This window comes from Pimephales promelas, chromosome 11 (assembly GCF_988280905.1).
Source record: "Pimephales promelas chromosome 11, fPimPro1.hap1.1, whole genome shotgun sequence".
Taxonomy (NCBI): domain Eukaryota; kingdom Metazoa; phylum Chordata; class Actinopteri; order Cypriniformes; family Leuciscidae; genus Pimephales; species Pimephales promelas.
In genome coordinates, this window is record NC_142779.1 from 10,286,705 (window position 1) to 10,303,380 (window position 16,676).

General features: G+C 39.2%; 2 long non-coding RNA genes across 3 annotated transcripts in view; both read right to left on the reverse strand.

The window, feature by feature from the left end:
- Nucleotides 1-3,458: 3,458 nt before the first annotated feature.
- LOC148977134 (uncharacterized) lies at nt 3,459-4,285 on the reverse strand. Its single transcript, XR_016145640.1, has 2 exons — nt 3,840-4,285; nt 3,459-3,754 (listed from the first exon to the last, which is right to left on the reverse strand). It is a non-coding gene; the product is annotated as an uncharacterized LOC148977134 (long non-coding RNA).
- A 126-nt stretch (nt 4,286-4,411) lies between these two features.
- The window catches only part of LOC148977135 (uncharacterized), a 53,984-nt gene continuing 41,719 nt past the window's right edge, over nt 4,412-16,676 (reverse strand). The window contains exons 3-5 of one of the 2 annotated variants that reach the window (XR_016145507.1): nt 5,742-5,816; nt 5,550-5,614; nt 4,412-5,448 (exon numbers count right to left, since the gene is read on the reverse strand). This is a non-coding gene — a long non-coding RNA (uncharacterized LOC148977135). Of the gene's footprint in view, nt 5,615-5,741; nt 5,817-16,676 lie in introns of both variants that reach the window. The other variant, XR_016145506.1, reaches the window with a different exon arrangement.

The window sequence follows — 16,676 nt, forward strand, 5'->3', positions numbered from 1 at the left end:
TGAGTGCAAAAATGGAGGCTCTAGCCCCTTCCAGAGCTGAGATATCGAAACTCAAAAATTCGGCCCGAAAAAAAAACGACAGTGGTACCCCTTACGTTTTTTTTTTCCGGGCGAAAAATTAAGTTTCTCCAATCTTCCCAAAACTCTGGATTCTGATAGAGGGCCATGAGACTTAGACCTGACTGCAAAAATGGAGGCTCTACCCCCTTCCAGAGCGGAGATATCGAAACTCAAAAATTCGCCCCGAAAAAAAAACGACAGTGGTACCCCTTACGTTTTTTTTTTTCGGGTGAAAATTTAAGTTTCTCCAATCTTCCCAAAACTCTGGATTCTGATAGAGGGCAATGAGACTTAGACCTGAGTGCAAAAATGGAGGCTCTAGCCCCTTCTAGAGCTGAGATATCGAAACTCAAAAATTCGGCCCGAAAAAAAAACGACAGTGGTACCCCTTACGTTTTTTTTTTTCGGACGAAAAATTAAGTTTCTCCAATCTTCCCAAAACTCTGGATTCTGATAGAGGGCCATGAGACTTAGACCTGAGTGCAAAAATGGAGGCTCTAGCCCCTTCCAGAGCTGAGATATCGAAACTCAAAAATTCGGCCCGAAAAAAAAACGACAGTGGTACCCCTTACGTTTTTTTTTTCCGGGCGAAAAATTAAGTTTCTCCAATCTTCCCAAAACTCTGGATTCTGATAGAGGGCCATGAGACTTAGACCTGACTGCAAAAATGGAGGCTCTAGCCCCTTCCAGAGCGGAGATATCGAAACTCAAAAATTCGCCCCGAAAAAAAAACGACAGTGGTACCCCTTACGTTTTTTTTTTTTCGGGTGAAAAATTAAGTTTCTCCAATCTTCCCAAAACTCTGGATTCTGATAGAGGGCAACGAGACTTAGACCTGAGTGCAAAAATGGAGGCTCTAGCCCCTTCCAGAGCTGAGATATCGAAACTCAAAAATTCGGCCCGAAAAAAAAACGACAGTGGTACCCCTTACGTTTTTTTTTTCCGGGCGAAAAATTAAGTTTCTCCAATCTTCCCAAAACTCTGGATTCTGATAGAGGGCCATGAGACTTAGACCTGACTGCAAAAATGGAGGCTCTAGCCCCTTCCAGAGCTGAGATATCGAAACTCAAAAATTCGGCCCGAAAAAAAAACGACAGTGGTACCCCTTACGTTTTTTTTTTTCGGACGAAAAATTAAGTTTCTCCAATCTTCCCAAAACTCTGGATTCTGATAGAGGGCCATGAGACTTAGACCTGAGTGCAAAAATGGAGGCTCTAGCCCCTTCCAGAGCTGAGATATCGAAACTCAAAAATTCGGCCCGAAAAAAAAAAACGACAGTGGTACCCCTTACGTTTTTTTTTTCCGGGCGAAAAATTAAGTTTCTCCAATCTTCCCAAAACTCTGGATTCTGATAGAGGGCCATGAGACTTAGACCTGACTGCAAAAATGGAGGCTCTAGCCCCTTCCAGAGCGGAGATATCGAAACTCAAAAATTCGGCCCGAAAAAAAAACGACAGTGGTACCCCTTACGTTTTTTTTTTTCGGACGAAAAATTAAGTTTCTCCAATCTTCCCAAAACTCTGGATTCTGATAGAGGGCCATGAGACTTAGACCTGAGTGCAAAAATGGAGGCTCTAGCCCCTTCCAGAGCTGAGATATCGAAACTCAAAAATTCGGCCCGAAAAAAAAACGACAGTGGTACCCCTTACGTTTTTTTTTTTCGGACGAAAAATTAAGTTTCTCCAATCTTCCCAAAACTCTGGATTCTGATAGAGGGCCATGAGACTTAGACCTGAGTGCAAAAATGGAGGCTCTAGCCCCTTCCAGAGCTGAGATATCGAAACTCAAAAATTCGGCCCGAAAAAAAAACGACAGTGGTACCCCTTACGTTTTTTTTTTCCGGGCGAAAAATTAAGTTTCTCCAATCTTCCCAAAACTCTGGATTCTGATAGAGGGCCATGAGACTTAGACCTGACTGCAAAAATGGAGGCTCTAGCCCCTTCCAGAGCGGAGATATCGAAACTCAAAAATTCAGCCCGAAAAAAAAAAAAACAACTGTGGTACCCCTTACGTTTTTTTTTTCCGGGCGAAAAATTAAGTTTCTCCAATCTTCCCAAAACTCTGGATTCTGATAGAGGGCCATGAGACTTAGACCTGAGTGCAAAAATGGAGGCTCTAGCCTCTTCCAGAGCTGAGATATCGAAACTCAAAAATTCGGCCCGAAAAAAAAAACGACAGTGGTACCCCTTTCGTTTTATTTGTTTTTTTTTTCGGGCGATAAATTAAGTTTCTCCAATCTTATTGAAACTCTGGATTCTGATAGAGGGTCTGTTAAATGGAGACTCTAGACCCCTTCCTGAGCTTAGATAATGGCTGTGTTCCAAACCGCATACTCAATGAGTAGGTACTTAATTTCAATACAACGAGTGCTAAAAGAGTAGGTACTTTATAACCAAATCTCGTTGATTATGTTGAGTTTCCATTGGCCCTGCCAGTGTAGAGGTTACATGCCTGTATACTCACCTGTCTGCTTTGCAGTGAAACCTCCAGACTGCAAATGAAAGGAATAAGTGCTGTAAATTTCCCCTGATTGACTCCGGAGAAGTTGACACAGAGCAGCCCTGACCCTGCATTCTTTTGAATAATTTTATCTTTATTAAAAACCTTGATTTACCCAATCTTCCTTGCTCCGTCCTCCGTCAGGCTCCCCAAGGGTGGTACGGGTCTCGAGGGGCGGGTGCAGGTCAGATTGGCCTGCCCCCACCTGTGACATTATTGTTTCCTAGTGTTTAAATCTAATTTCATAATGTCATATTATGATGTACACAGACCAATGATCTTTATATTTTCTGTTTTGTCATTGTGATTGTTACATATGATTGTTATGGTATCATTCCACGATCTTGTATGTAATAAGTTTATATTATATGAGCAGAGCAGCAGGTGCACTAACACTTCATAACATCAGTAACTCGACAGCACAACCTAGAACAATTTTCCTCTGCAATATCTGCACAAAGGTGGTGGGCAGCTGCTCGAAGATCTCTTTTGGAGAAAACTGTTGATTTTATACAAAAAAAAATAAAAATGTATCACTCCTTAAAAATTAATATTACCTCAGAATGAATTGCATTGTTAGCCCACTCCAAAACTTAAACAAAATTATATTAAATGCTGACCAATACTTAATTGTGTGACTTTTTATACACTGAAAATGTAATTTGATATAACAAGCAAAATGTAATTTGCTTCATCATATGACATAAGTTATGCATGAATACATTTATATTGCTAAATGCAGTGAAACATCTCAATTGTCAGTCAATTGAAGAATTAATACATACATTAAATAATTACAGTATATTTTATATACAGACAACAATAAGAAACATGAATAAATGAGTAAAAGAACAAATAAAAGTAACCAGCACAATAAACAAATGTATATACAAGTCAACAACACATGAAACAATGCTTTATTCAAACTACAGGCACTGAACCCCAAACCCTACTGCCATCTCAACTCAGCGGTTCCCATTCTGCAGCTTTATTCTGCTGAATTCACCACAGGTGACTGTGCCTTCGTGCCAGAGCTTGTTGCTACGCTGCGCTTCACAATCTGAGGCAATAAGGGCAGGTGGAGCGAAAGAGGGTCTCGTAAGGCCAGGTGGAGAGATGGAGGGACTCATCCATGGCACTACTTCCAGGATTCAGCTCTGGGCTCCTCATCCTCAGTGCTCACACCATTTCAGATCTTAGAAAAATGCACAAACATTACACAAAAGCAGTCATTTTAACAGCACAATGTCATTTGATTTATGTATTAAAAATAACCTTACTTTATATTTGAGTAAAATCCCTAAAACCTTTTTTCTCCCAACAAATGCTGCATCATCTTTGCTTGCAGGTCCTGCTCCACCACATAAGCTCTGCAGCAAATGTACAGAAATCAAGACTGAGAAAAGTGTTGTAATTTCTTTGTTTGAAATTACAATAATTCAAATAAACTACAACTTAAGATTTAATAGATGTTGTTATCCATTTCTGTAGTATACTCACTCAAAGCCTTTGATGACAGCATTCAGCATCATGAGCCTCTCTTCACCGGATAAACACATTCACATCACTTCTTTGATTTATGAGCTCAACACTGCATTTACATGCTGAGGTTGATGTGTTAACTCACACAGTTAACACATCAATATTGAGATATGTATAATGGCATTAAATGCTATGTGGGATCTCAATATCTCAGCTCTGGAAGGGTCTAGAGCCTCCATTTTTGCATCAGGTCTAAGTCCCATGGCCTTCTATGAGAATCCAGAGTTTCAAGAAGATCAGAGAAACTCAAAATTTTCTCCAATCTTCTCAAAACTCTGGATTCTGATAGAGGGCCATGAGACTTAAACCTGAGTGCAAAAATTGAGGTTCTAGACCCTTCCAGAGCTGAGATAACAAAACTCAAAATTTCGACCCGAAAAAAACGACAGTGGTACCCCTTTCGTTTTTTTGGGGGGGGCGAAAAATTAAGTTTCTCCAATCTTCTCAAAACTCTGGATTCTGATAGAGGGCCATGAGACTTAAACCTGAGTGCAAAAATGGAGGCTCTAGACCCTTCCAGAGCTGAGATATCAAAACTCAAAAATTTGACCTGAAAAAACGACGGTGGTACCCCTTTCGTTTTTTTTTTTTTCGGGTGAAAAATTAAGTTTCTCCAATCTTCTCAAAACTCTGGATTCAGATAGAGGGCCATGAGACTTAAACCTGAGTGCAAAAATGGAGGTTCTAGACCCTTCCAGAGCTGAGATAACGAAACTCAAAATTTCGACCCGAAAAAAAAAACGACAGTGGTACCCCTTTCGTTTTTTTTCGGGTGAAAAATTAAGTTTCTCCAATCTTCTCAAAACTCTGGATTCTGATAGAGGGCCATGAGACTTAAACCTGAGTGCAAAAATGGAGGCTCTAGACCCTTCCAGAGCTGAGATATCGAAACTCAAAAAAAAAACGACAGTGAAAACGACCCTTTCGGGTTTTTTTTTTGGGCGAAAAATGAAGTTTTTCCAATCTTCTCAAAACTCTGGATTCTGATAGAGGGCTATGAGACTTAAACCTGAGTGCAAACATGGAGGCTCTAGACCCTTCCAGAGCTGAGATATCGAAACTCAAAAATTCGACCCCAAAAAAAAAGACTTTCTTTTCTGATGAATTCACCAGAGGGGACTGTGCCTTCGTGCCGGAGCTTGTGGCTGCGCTTCACTATCTGAGGCAATAAGGGCAGGTGGAGCGATAGAGGGTCTCGTAAGGGCAGGTGGAGTGATGGAGGAACTCATAAGGGCAGGTGGAGTGATGGAGGGACTCATCCATGGCACCACTTCCAGGATGTAGCTCTGGGCTCCTCATCCTCAGTGCTCACACCAGTCTGCAGACTTTTCAGATCCTACAAAAATGCTCACAAACATAACACAAAAGCAGTCATTTTAACACACAATGTCATTTGATTTATGTATTAAAAATAGCCTTACTTTATATTTGAGTAAAATCCCTGAAACCTTTTTTCCCCCCAACAAATGCCCCCATCATCTTTCCTTGCAGGTCCTGCTCAACCACAAAAGTTCTGCAGCAAATGCAGAAATCAAGACTCAGAAAGGTGTTGTAATTTCTCAGTTTGAAATTACGATCATTCAAATAAACCACAACTTAACATTTAATAGATTTTTTATCCATTTATGTAGTATACTCACTCAGAGCCATTGATGACAGCATTCAGCACCATGAGCCTCTCTCCACCAGATAAACACACGCGTGTTCTTCTGTCCCTGTAACATACAAACAAGATTCACATTATGAGCTCAACACTGAATTTACATGCTGAGGTTGATGTGTTAACTGTGTTGACACAGTTAACACATCAATATTGAGATATTTATAATGGCATAAATGCTATGTGGGATCTCAATATCTCAGCTCTGGAAGGGTCTAGAGCCTCCATTTTTGCATTTTTGCATTTTTCAAGAAGATCAGAGAAACTCAAAATTTCTCCAATCTTCTCAAAACTCTGGATTCTGATAGAGGGCCATGACACATAAACCTGAGTGCAAAACTGGAGGCTCTAGACCCTTCCAGAGCTCAGATATCGAAACTCAAAATTTCGACCCGAAAAAAAAAACGACAGTGGTACCCCTTTCGGTTTTTTTTGGGCGAAAAATGAAGTTTTTCTAATCTTCTCAAAACTCTGGATTCTGATAGAGGGTCATGAGACTTAAACCTGAGTGCAAAAATGGAGGCTCTAGACCCTTCCAGAGCTGAGATATCGAAACTCAAAATTTCGACTCGAAAAAAAACAACAGTGGTACCCCTTTCGTTTTTTTTTTTTGGGGGGGGGGGGGGCGAAAAATGAAGTTTCTCCAATCTTCTCAAAACTCTGGATTCTGATAGAGGGCCATGAGACTTAAACCTGAGTGCAGAAATGGAGGCTCTAGACCCTTCCAGAGCTGAGATATCGAAACTCAAAAATTCGACCCCCCAAAAAAAAAACGACAGTGGTACCCCTTTCGTTTTTTTTTTTTTGTTTTTTTTTCGGGTGAAAAATGAAGTTTTTCCAATTTTCTCAAAACTCTGGATTCTGATAGAGGGCCATGAGACTTAAACCTGAGTGCAAAAATGGAGGCTCTAGACCCTTCCAAAACTGAGATATTGAGATCCCACGTAGCATTTATCCCACTATTTTTATTATAGCATATGTGGGATGTCCATATCTCAGCTCTGGAAGGGTCCTCAGGGAAGGAAAACCTTCCTGTTAGAGGCGATACATTTTCCCTGGAGCAACAAGGCAGAGAATTACAGGTTGTTGGTGGAAAACCTCCTCATACAAAGCATACAAAATCCTTGGTACATTTTTTGCACTCTCCTAGATTTTTTTCCCACCGGACTGTGGAGAAGTAAGCGAATAGCATAGCGAGCGATTTCACCAAGACATTGCAACAATGGAGCAACGCTATCAGGGCAAATGGAGCCCATCAATGCTCTCAGACTATTGCTGGGCAGTGCGAAGAAATGCTCCATTTTATGAATGCAAGAGACAAGACAAGAACTACTTAACTATATACACTATAGATTTTTTTTTTAGGACAGGTATACTCTGTTAAAAAAAAAGTTACCTTAACTTGCCAATTTGGATGTTTAAGTCATCTCAACTTAAAGCTACACTGTGTGATTTTTACCCCATCTAGCGATGAAAAGGTATATGACCATCCAGTGAATAATAGTCGCTGTTCCTCTAAATTCCCATTGCGTTTTAACTCCTACGGTGGCCAATGTAGTCCAAGATTAACATGGCTTCCAGTTCGTAAATGCGAAAGGCGGAGCTTGAGTTAATGGGTATCTCCCTCTTTGGCTACTGTACTTTCAAGATGGAGGGGCAACATGGCAACCGACATTGGAACCCCTTACCCGTATGTATTTTCAATGGCATATTATACACTCACGAGAATACTTTATTACTTGAACGAAGTAAATGTACATTAATGAGCACATACATTTTTGAAAGAACTAAGTGTTCTTAGCTAAGAATAAACTAAAAGAGTTACACAGTGTAGCTTTAAATTACATTGAACTAAAGTTGAATCCTGTTTAACTGTATAACTTTATTAGAAAAAAGGTGAAATTTGCTTAATTTTTTAATGAGTTCGAATAAATGTAAAAATATATGTTGTCAAAGTATTGATCATATATTTTTTGCAGTAAAATGTAAAAGCTTAAATATCTTGGAATATCTTGGATCAGTTTTAATTGTCATATTTGAATTTAGATTAATTCAGCACATCAAAATACATAAGTAGCACAATTTATCTCTAAAGCAGACAACTTCTATATAATTTTAGTATCTAGATAGAAAATTACACATATTTACGTTTGCATCTTTATCCAACTGATTATGAATATTCGTTTATTGAATATCATAAAAGTGGAGGAACAATAGTTGCATTATGCTTTCCACACTGCAGTTGAAAGACAAGAGGGAGAGATTTCCCTCAGTTTGACCCGTCTGTCAGCTCCAGCATCAAAGATTGCTCATAAGGAAATGTCCAACCACCGGCAAAAACAATCCCTTGTCCTTTGATGACAGACTACTGTATATATGCAGAATGTGTCTATGGAACAGCGCCAGAACTTTAGCGCAGGATTTTTTTGATCTCTCACATGTTGCCTTGTCAACTTCCTGCCAGAAGGAGCTTGTGTTTCCAGGGATGGGTGACAAGGAGAATTCGGGGCTATGTGTTTAACTATGACCTGTCCACAGAAGTTTGGGTCACACATACACCTTGTTTGCATCGCACGTTTATGCAGAGTTGATTCACCAGTCATGGTGACAGTTTTGTGCACAGCAGGACCCATTGGCATATTTTCACATGAGTAAAAATTAGCAGAATCAGAATTATTGTATACCTCCTAAAAAATATTTTCGCAAACAAGTTATTCTCTTAAGCCTTATTCTTTTTAACCCAGCTCACATCTTAACATGAGAAAAACGACAGAATTCAGCTGGGTGAAGCCTGAAAATGTTCGGGTCTTTTGTGGGAATCAAGTGAGAAAAGTGAACTCGGGGGGGAAAGCATGCTGTCATGGACCTCAATGGTCGCATTATGTAAATCTCTGACGTCCCTTGATGTAAACCTGAATAGAAACACATTAACATCTCGTATATACTTAAAAGGAACCCAGACATTGCCAAGTTGAAACGGCAGATCCAGTAATCATGTTGACAAATTAATGGCAGAGAATTAGTTGTCCATTAAAAGTGTATTATGTGCCATGCTGGCACATAAAATTACTCCCAAATAAGTGTAGAGGGAAAGCGAGAGAGAGGAGAGAAGCATGAGTTGCACGGCGAGGGGGTGTTTGACTGTCACTTTGAGATCCAGAACCATCAAAGCACACTAAGTGTATGCTTAGGGGCTCTAACCTCTGTTGAAAGGTGGTAATGAGGTTATACGAGGATGAGGTGTCAGACATTAGGTCTCTCTGTTTCCCTTTAGCATTCAGACTATGCATGTGTGTGTATTAGGGTATGACTGTCAGCGTATCACACTCATAACCCCTATTCATTTAGAGGATAATTTGGCCCTGCTGTGCTGTGATATATAGTGTCACCAAACCTGCCAATTTAGTCAGGGTGGCTCACACTGCCAAAGATACATACACACAGTATCATAATTTCAAAAATAATCAGAATTTAATTTCAATATGTCATTACTTAACAGGTAGAGGAGGAATTCAAAGGGCAATTCAGTTTAAACCTTAAAATCGTTTTTTTTTTGTCGAATTTGTAATTAGGAATTTAACATTACAAGCAAAATGGTATTTATTTGCACAGATATTTAAACATCTTTAAAACAAGATTAATTGAAAAGCAAAATAAGGAATGTTTAATTTTCATACCACATTTGTGAATAGTTTTCTCTTTTCAGCATTTACCACTATAAGTTAAAAAAGGTTTCAGCTTAAAAAGAATAGAAGGTCAAAAGACATATAAAATACATTTTCTGAAAACAATTGATTTTGCTGGTCTCGTTTTAAAGACGTTTCCCCCCATGATAAACGAAAATGATCTTTTTTTTTTTTTTTTGCAGTTTTACTCCAGACCAGTTATACTGCACCTTTCACATGGTATTATGGATAACATCTTCCCATATGTGTATACACGAAACATCTCCATAGAGTACATATAAACGTGCCATTTTTGACGCATCGTCACTATCTTGTAAAAGCTGAATTGTGTCATACAAAGATAGTGCCTTATATACCGAGCAATAGGGTAAAATGTCAGTGAAGTTAAATGATATAAATGTCAACTATGCCACTTTTGCGTCCAAACCTGCAATATGTACAGATAGTCTGTCAGTTATCAGTGAGCCACTGAATGTATACATGCCCATTTCAGCTGTGGCTCTGAGTTGTGAGTGACAAGACAAAGCCAGAGTTAAATAAACATTTGAGATGTGGTTATTTCTCTCTTCTCTTCTCTCTCTCTCTCTCTCCACATGTCTGAAATGTAATTCAGATGTCAGCGCGGATTTTCTCTCTATAATACTGTATGTTCTCTCTCTCTCTCCTCTTATTGTTCCTTTTGTTCTCTCTGCTGCTGCTTTATTGAGGAAGACATTGCAAGGGGAGAATAAAAGATGACACGCATTCACAGTCGTGTTCTCTTTGGAGCGCTTGTCATTTCTGCAGCAGCGTGGTGACAGTGGTTTCTAGAACAGAGCATCTCGCCAGTTCACAGTGAAGTAACTCTAATGGAACCGTGACACTGGCCGTCAATCTCTGTGTCTCTCACAGTGTGAAATTACAATCATCATATTCCACTGCTGAATGGAATCATGCAGTCATACCAGCCATTTCTAAGATCTACACAATGATTACCGCAACATCTCTAGCACCATGTAACTCCTGACTGTCAAAAAATACAGCCGTTTTATTTCACAATGCTATTGCATCATGCCTTTTTGGAAGGTCTGATGACTCAGCTACACCTTTCATAGACAATCTTAGATAAGCGCCGTCAAAATTGTTTTTGTTTTTACAAAAAGTGTTTTACAAGAAAATACTATCTCTGTCTACTCCAAAGTTTCACATGTTATTCAATGCGTTACTTGTCGTTTCTTTGTAATTAATTGGGAGTGAAAATTGTTTCTACACCATTTATTTTTAATATTAAACAGTAAGATAATATCTGACTGCCATGAATATTTATGAACAAGTTCTGAAAATCACATTCCTTGCAGCATGAAATATAACTCAATTTGACTGTGATCATTTAAAATAACCTCTCTTCTCTGTTTTTATATCCAGACTGGCAGTTGATTCAATTGTACGTTCAATATTGTACTTTATGCTTCACATCAGGGCATCAGCCTGAACACTAATCATTAATTTTTCTTTACTTTTTTTTTTATCTTAGAGTTCCTTGTTTCTGAAGTTTTGGCTTTTATAATCTGAGGCATCCAATCAGAACTGCTTTAGATGGTATGAAAAAGCATCCAGAATATAATACAGCCAGGAACCAAAGGCCACCAACCTACACAATACTGTTCACATTCGCTTGGAGCCAGGCTATCAAGATACAAAGGCACAACGGAAGAAGGGCTAACTTTTTGGAATGCCAAATGTCCTATAGGGCAGGAGACTGACTCAGGGTAAGGGGTAGGGGGCTATTGTTTGATAGAGAGAGAGACAGGGGTGGTTTAAGGGGGAGAAAGAAGTAGAAAAAAAGCTGCTTCTTTCTCTAGCCTCCACAACTAAATATATTTCTCATTCCCTCAGTCTATCGGTTTTTGTAAGTTCTGGACACAATTTTAATGCATAAGCACATATTCCTGAGAACAAAGCTGCTGAACTATTGAGTGATGCTAGGTTCCATTTTAAGAACAACAAAGAAATCACAAACAAGTTTTGATAAGAGATATTCATGTGAATAGCACTTATGACAATGTCAAGAAAGAAAATAGTGTCACTTGACAAACAGAGACGATCGCAAGCAATCCGCCAAACACAAAGCTTCCTGCCTTAAGACTGAAGAGACATTCAGCTCGGTTTCTTCACGATCCGCGACAGAGTCGGTCAACACATCTTGGTCTCGGACAATGCCGAAGACCGCAGCGGTATTGAAGCTGTGCATATGGGATTTGATACATGAAATCCATAATGGTAAACATTGACAGATGGCGTCAGTTTGTTTCCATTGGGGACTGAGATTGGTGCACTTGTCCTAAGTGGCCCATTGGTACTGAAGACTAAGCATGGTTGAAGAATACCCTTAATAACGTCCTTAAACAAGACCTTTTGTGGCCCCAGCCTTTCTCAGGCCACAGAATTAGGCTTCCTTTTCTGTGGCCTTTCTCTCCCTCTTTTCTCCCCCTGTAAACCACTATGTGAAGTGGTTCATTACGGAGGCTCTCCTCCACTCAGGTAGTGGGCCCAGCCATTCCCAGCTCTTCAGTCCTGTAACTCTCTGAGGAAGGAAAAAGGAAAACATATCGGACAAAGGTCCTGTTAGCACTTCCTATGGAAAATTAGCAGCTTTCGCAAAGGTAGAAATCCCAATTACCTCACATTGTGAGGATGCGCCTAAAGGCTCGCTAGCAACTCGCAACAGTGCCAAAGTGAGCACCCCCTCCCCGATCCCCAATTAAGAGCGAAGATGCTCTTCTCCCTCCTGAGTGCATCTATTTACCTTGTCCAAAGCTCCCCACTCCTGGAGCCCTCAGAAATCCCCAAAATGCACCTTTGAGACACAGAAGTGCTCTCTTGATTGAAGCGGGGTGGCGATGGGCCTTTTGCATCCTAACCGTTATGCGCTTCATGTGCAGTGGGTCTGCTTGGGATGCATTGTCCATCCCTGAGAATTCTCTCAGGACAGGAACAACAGTGCGGAGACAAATGGGACTGACTAAAGGAAAGGTGGGGGCGCATGCTTGTAAGGCGGGGAAAAAAAATCGTGTACGTCACTATAGACGGATCTGTAAGGTTGGCTTCAGATTTCAATCTCTGTGGAATGCACTAGACCTCTAAGGCCGCCAAGAATGTTAGTGCAGTACGCCGTCAAAAGCTCAAGGAGGAACCCAGCGCTTTCAGATGACTGGCTGAATTAAACCTCCTCCTCCTCAGCTAAACAAATGCTTGTTTTGGCATATGGCGACGAGAAGCAAATTCTGAACAAGGCAACCGCGAATGGAACAAGGTCTGAATAGACAAAGGAATGTGTTTGTGTTTTGCCAATGATTCACAATAATGAACGTAAGAACGATCCAAAAGACAAAGATCCATTCACTGTATTCCTAAGTCATCTTTACATTCAAAATGTTCAAACTGGAAAGAAAATACGGTGTTAATCTCAGGCTAATCTGATGACATCTGACGTTATACTCTTGGTCTGAAGAGCAAAAGCCTTTTCCATATATTTTTTAAAACATTACTGTAGGGCTGGTGTACGACTTGCTGAGATGTAAAATTTGCACAGTTCTTAAATGCTGCGGTACATTCAGTAGTGCTTGTTTGGTGGAGGTAATGGAGAACAATCGTAGGAGACAGACTTACGTATGTTTTCAGGCATTTCGCTCCTTTTCAACTGACGGGTCTTTACACTTATTAAACGTTTAACTGCTCCTAGAGGATTGAGATTGTATTAGTGTAAATAACTTGGCAGAAAAAACAAAACAAATACATGAGCAATTCAATATCTTTCAGATTCTATAGTTCAAATGAGTTATGTTTAGAAGAAGAAAAATGCACTTTTAACAATTTTATACAAATATTTAAAGTATCAGTTGTTCCAAAATCTGTATTGTTGTGTTGATTTCAAATTATTTTAAAATAAAATTAGTAATTAAACATTTTTACCTTTCTCCTCAAATACTGTTCAGAATTCTATAATCTAAACAAATGTGCATTTCAAAACAGATATATTTACAAAATTATCAAAAAATGTATAGACAATTACACACTGTATTACAGATCTTTTAGTAAACATAAATTACTGTTAAATCTTTCAAAACGTCAGCTATTTTAGCATGCTATGGTCTAGTTTTGGAATTATGAATTATAAATGTCACATACATTTGAATCGTGTAACATTGTACATTATTTAACTGATTAATATGAGAGAAACAATCTTTTTAGTTTTACGTATGCACAAAGCAGATTTTGTACATGAAGTCAGGTTTGTGCAGGATGTGATGGGTGTAGCTTAATGAACACTAACTACATATTTGCCCCTTTAATTAGCCTGTCAGAGTGGAGATTTGCAAGACATTGCAGTGTTTAGTATAATAAAAACTCCCTTGAAGACTGAAGTATTGAGTGAAGTGAAAAATCCCAGCATACTCTGAAGCGCTATAGCTGTCAAAAATCCTCTAAGTACTACAGCATTTAGTAGCTCCTCAAAGGGAAATTTTATGTTAAGAAGCCTCTGCAAAACAAATGCATGTTAATGTGTCAATTTAGTGTGGCCTAAAATGAGTTCTCAGTTAACATCCAGTTGAGATGTTTTGAAAATTGTAGTAAATTATTTATTTTGTTTCTTCATCAATAAGAGATCTTATAATAAAAGCTTGGTGAGGGTCTGTCAATAATTTCACTTCCTCTGATACTTGTTTTTGATTTTACATTGTCTCATCAGCCAAATCAATTCACAATACATAATACTGAAATATTCCAACAGGTGAAAGCCCTGAAAATAAAATAACAGTGCGACATCAGCGTTCACTGTCAATTAATCAAAGACAGAAGAGCTAATCGTTATATGGTTGTGATTTCTCTTGCTGTCCTATCCGTGTCCTTCTCTTTGTTTCTCTTTAATTGAACAGGTTTTGGTTCCAAGAATCACTTTTTTCCTTTCTTTTTTTTTAGTGAATGCAGTCCACTCGTTGTTCATATCTGTGTTAGGTTTCTTAATCATCATTCAATAGCAGTATCTGCACACAGGCACACTCGCACCTCTGTATTTGCTCTCTTTAAATTGGCTCTGGCCTGTGGCAAACAGGGCTAGCATCTGGAATAGAGAAATAACACCTGGTGACAGTCGCCTAGCACCACGGCAGTAAATTAAGTCCTCAATGCCACGCTCCGCTTAAGTGCACGACGCACGATACCAATCTGCAAGTTTATTATTGCCCGTCCCCGTTTGCCATTATCGGAAAACACAGTCATTAAAAAGCATTTGACCTTTTTTCAACAAGGATCCAGATATTACTTTTTCTTTCCTGCCATCCCCCCCCCTCCGCTCTCTCAGTCTGCCGTTCTCGAATCGCACTCAGCATATTGTAATGCGACCCCCTTCACAAAGTGAACTACAGCCAGACAGCCCTGAGGAGATACTGCATTTAGTTAAATGTTATATCTGCCAATTTCATGAAGACAATGAAGGGGAGAATGAAAATAGGATGAAGACGAGACAGGGAGAGAGAGAAAGAATATGGCACCCTTCTGACAATGTAAAGAGGACCGCTTTGGCTGTGGGACAGTGATGCGGAAGCAACTGTGAGAGGAGAGGGTGGTCTGTGTGAGGGTGAGCAGAAACTCCCTCCGGCTCTTTGAAATCCCTCCTCATCGCTATCAAGGCCTGTCACATGTACTGGATTCCGTGCATTTGTTTTCTGCAGGGTAGATGAACCTGAGCTTGGCTCCGGGAACCGTTGTCAGAGTCATGTTTCCAAGGGTCTGCGCTGAGCTGGAATAATGAAGATATGGCTTCTTTAGAAAAGCCGAACTTGAATAGATATTTACTGACTTGAGTCAGTTTGCAGCCCACTGGTTCCACAAACTGTGCTGCTTAGCAAATATAAATACCAAATTATCCGGGCCTATCCTTTAATGGTATGTAAGCAAATACAATACAATATAAAATAAAATATTATTATGACAAATAAGCAATTAGACAAGCTTTAGAAAAGCTTTTTTGCAAATAAAGATTTTTGCAAATATTTTCAATAAAATATTAAAAGGATTAACAATGCAGATTTATTTTTTCCAGCTAATATTTGATAATATTTCCCAAGGGGGCAAATAATTCTGACCAGCACTGTGTGTGTATAGTATACATATATATATCTATGAAGAGTTCAGATGCAAAAGCCTCTAAATGCCATTTGAAATTTTCTTCTTTAATGATGATTTTTATGAAACTTGTATATTTAAGTTCAGTAATTTCACTTAAATGGCAATGATAATTACCTATTAATTGTTATTTAAGTGAAATTACTGAACTTAAATATACAAGTTTGCTAAAAATTATCATTAAAGAAGAAAATTTCAAATGGCATTTAGAGGCTTTTGCATCTGAACTCTTCATATATATATATATATATATATATAGAGAGAGAGAGAGAGAGAGAGAGAGACACACACACATACACACACACCCATGCTGCAATGAAATATCTGACAACTGCTCTATCCAGCTGTGTCTCCCTGCAGGGGGTGCTGTGCAAAGCTCTGGATCCAGAACAACTCATCTGCTTAAAAAAAAAAAAAAAAAAAAAAAAAAAAAAAATCACATTTATCCAAACTACATGGAGAAAATAAAAACACTATCACCTTCAAAGCTGTGTTAACAGTATCATACTTCACAAGTTTGCTTTGGGTTAGCAGTGAATTGAGTCATTGCTCGCAGCTAATTATTAAAAGTGGTGGGTGGTAAGAAAAAGGTCTACAGACTGAGTGAAGACATCCGTTGTTTAAAGTGTCTCCGGGCGATTTCAACTCCCAGAACCGCACCGTTGCGGATGAAGAACAAGATAGGAGGTGTAAAAAGGGGCTTATTCAGCAGGGGTGACATGAAATTTCCATACGGGCAGAAAATCGGATTTAACGGCGCATCACCACAACAATAGCTGAGTACACTGTGGCGTGTTGTTTTGCCAACACAAAAGGCACAATATCCCAAACAGATTCATCATTGCAGAGTATGAAATTGATCTGACTTTTAAAAGCCATGGTTCTTTTATTTAGTCAGGGCACAACCTCATGTACAACATGATTTTAGCTGGAAGGCTTCTTTGACCAAATTATCAAGTATATGCAATTTGCATCATTACTTAGTTCAACCCCCCCAAAATAATATTTGGTCATCAGTTACTCACCCATGATGTTCCAAACCTGTATGACTATTTCTTCTGTGG